Consider the following 3798-nt stretch of genomic DNA (forward strand, 5'->3'; position numbering starts at 1 on the left):
GAGTCTCTTGATTATGAATCATTTGACACATGCGAACCATGCCTCATGGGCAAAATGACCAAGACTCCGTTCTCCGGAACAATGGAGCGAGCAACCAACTTATTGGAAATCATACATACCGATGTGTGAGGTCCAATGAGCGTTGAGGCTTGCGGAGGATATCGTTATGTTCTCACTCTCACTGATGACTTGAGTAGATATGGGTATGTCTACTTGATGAAACACAAGTCTGAGACCTTTGAAAAGTTCAAGGAATTTCAGAATGAGGTAGAGAATCAACGTGACCGAAAGATAAAGTTCTTACGATCAGATCGTGGAGGAGAATATTTAAGTCACGAATTTGGTACGCGCTTAAGGAAATGTGGAATCGTTTCACAACTCACGCCGCCTGGAACACCTCAGCGTAACGGTGTGTCCGAACGTCGTAATCGCACTCTATTGGATATGGTGCGATCTATGATGTCTCTTACCGATTTACCGCTATCATTTTGGGGATACGCTCTAGAGACAGCTACATTCACTTTAAATAGGGCTCCGTCTAAATCCGTTGAGATGACACCGTATGAATTATGGTTGGGAAGAAACATAAGCTGTCGTTTCTAAAAGTTTGGGGATGCGATGCTTATGTCAAGAAACTTCAACCTGAAAAGCTCGAACCCAAGTCGGAAAAATGTGTCTTCATAGGATACCCTAAGGAAACCATTGGGTATACCTTCTACCTTAGATCCGAAGGCAAGATCTTTTTTGCCAAGAACGGATCCTTTCTGGAAAAAGAGTTTCTCTTGAAAGGAGTAAGTGGGAGGAAAGTAGAACTCGATGAAGTACTACCTCTTGAACCGGAAAGTAGTGCAGCTCAGGAAAATGTTCCTGTGGTGCCTACACCGACTAGAGAGGAAATTAATGATGATGATCAAGGTACTTCGGATCAAGTTGCTACTGAACTTCGTAGGTCCACAAGGACACGTTCCACACCAGAGTGGTATGGCAACCCTGTCCTGGAAATCATGTTGTTAGACAACGATGAACCTTCGAACTATGAAGAAGCGATGGCGGGCCCAGATTCCAACAAATGGCTTGAAGCCATGCAATATGAGATAGAATCCATGTATGAAAACAAAGTATGGACTTTGACAGACTTTCCCGATGATCGGCGAGCGATAGAAAATAAATGGATCTTTAAGAAGAAGTCGTACGCGGATGGTAATGTTACCATCTATAAAGCTCGACTTGTCGCTAAGGGTTATCGGCAAGTTCAAGGGGTTGACTATGATGAGATTTTCTCTCCCGTAGCGAAGCTGAAGTCCTCCCGAATCATGTTAGCAATTGCCGCATACTATGATTATGAGATATGGCAGATGGATGTCAAAACGGCATTCCTTAACGGCTATCTTATGGAAGAACTGTATATGATGCAGCCAGAAGGTTTTGTCGATCCTAAGAATGCTAACAAGGTGTGCAAGCTCCAGCGATCCATTTATGGGCTGGTGCAAGCATCTCGGAGTTGGAACATTCGCTTTGATGAGATGATCAAAGCGTTTGGGTTTATGCAGACTTATGGAGAAGCCTGCGTTTACAAGAAAGTGAGTGGGAGCTCTGTAGCATTTCTCATATTATATGTAGATGACATACTTTTGATGGGAAATGATGTAGAACTATTGGATAGCATTAAGGCCTACTTGAATAAGTGTTTTTCAATGAAGGACCTTGGAGAAGCTGCTTACATATTAGGCATCAAGATCTATAGGGATAGATCGAGACGCCTCATAGGTCTTTCACAAAGCATATACCTTGATAAGATATTGAAGAAGTTCAATATGGATCAGTCCAAGAAAGGATTCTTGCCTATATTGCAAGGTGTGACATTGAGCTCGGCTCAATGCCCGACCACGACAGAAGATAAAGAAGAGATGAGTGTCATCCCCTATGCCTCAGCCATAGGATCTATTATGTATGTCATGCTGTGTACCAGACCTGATGTAAACCTTGTCGTAAGTTTGGTAGGAAGGTACCAAAGTAATCCCGGCAAGGAACACTGGACAGCGGTCAAGAATATCCTGAAGTACCTGAAAAGGACAAAGGACATGTTTCTCGTTTATGGAGGTGACGAAGAGCTCGTCGTAAAGGGTTACATCGATGCTAGCTTCGACACAGATCTGGATGACTCTAAGTCGCAAACCGGATATGTGTATAAGTTGAATCGTGGAGCAGTAAGCTGGTGCAGTTGCAAGTAGAGCATCGTGGCGGGATCTACATGTGAAGCGGAGTACATGGCAGCCTCAGAGGCAGCGCATGAAGCAATATGGATGAAGGAGTTCATCACCGACCTAAGAGTCATACCCAATGCGTCAGGGCCGATCACTCTCTTCTGTGACAACACTGGAGCTATTGCCCTTGCCAAGGAGCCCAAGTTTCACAAGAAGACCAGGCACATCAAGCATCATTTGAACTCCATCCGTGAAAATGTTCAAGATGGAGACATAGATATTTGCAAAGTACATACGGATTTGAATGTCGCAGATCCGTTGACTAAACCTCTTCCGCGAGCAAAACATGATCAACACCAGAACTCTATGGGTGTTCGATTCATCACAATGTAACTAGATTATTGACTCTAGTGCAAGTGGGAGACTGTTGGAAATATGCCCTAGAGGCAATAATAAAAGGATTATTATTATATTTCCTTGTTCATGATAATTGTCTTTTATTGATCCTATAATTGTATTATACGGAAATCGTAATACACGTGTGAATACATAGACCACAACATGTCCCTAGTGAGCCTCTAGTTGACTAGCTCGTTAATCAATAGATAGTCATGGTTTCCTGACTATGGACATTGGATGTCATTGATAACGAGGTCACATCATTAGGAGAATGATGTGATGGACAAGACCCAATCCTAAGCATAGCACAAGATCGTGTAGTTCGTTTGCTAGAGCTTTTCCAATGTCAAGTATCTTTTCCTTAGACCATGAGATCGTGTAACTCCCGGATACCGTAGGAGTGCTTTGGGTGTACCAAACATCACAACGTAACTGGGTGACTATAAAGGTATACTACGGGTATCTCTGAAAGCGTCTGTTGGGTTGACACGGATCGAGACTGGGATTTGTCACTCCGTATGACGGAGAGGTATCTCTAGGCCCACTCGGTAATGCATCATCATAATGAGCTCAAAGTGACCATGTGTCTGGTCACGGGATCATGCATTACGAGTAAAGTGACTTACCGGTGACGAGATTGAACGAGGTATTGGGATACCGACAATCGAATCTCGGGCAAGTAACATACCGATTGACAAAGGGAATTGTATACGGGTTGCTTGAATCCTCGACATCGTGGTTCATCTGATGAGATCATCGAGGAGCATGTGGGAGCCAACATGGGTATCCAGATCGCGCTGTTGGTTATTGACCCGAGAGCCGTCTCGGTCATGTCTACGTGTCTCCCAAACCCGTAGGGTCTACACACTTAAGGTTCGGTGACACTAGGGTTGTAGAGATATTAGTATGCAGCAAACCGAAAGTTGTTCGAAGTCCCAGATGAGATCCCGGATGTCACGAGGAGTTTCAGAATGGTCCGGAGGTAAAGAATTATATATGGGAAGTCGAGTTTCGGCCATCAGGAAAGTTTCGGGGGTCACCGGTATTGTACCGGGACCACCGGAAGGGACCCGGGGGTCCACCGGGTGGGGCCACCTATCCCGGAGGGCCCCATGGGTTGAAGTGGGAGGGGAACCAGTCCCTGGTGGGCTGGTGCGCCCCCCCCCTTGGGCCCCCCTGCGCCTAGGGTTGGGAA

The sequence above is a fragment of the Triticum dicoccoides genome, chromosome 5B (assembly GCF_002162155.2).
Source record: "Triticum dicoccoides isolate Atlit2015 ecotype Zavitan chromosome 5B, WEW_v2.0, whole genome shotgun sequence".
NCBI classification, from domain to species: Eukaryota; Viridiplantae; Streptophyta; class Magnoliopsida; order Poales; family Poaceae; genus Triticum; species Triticum dicoccoides.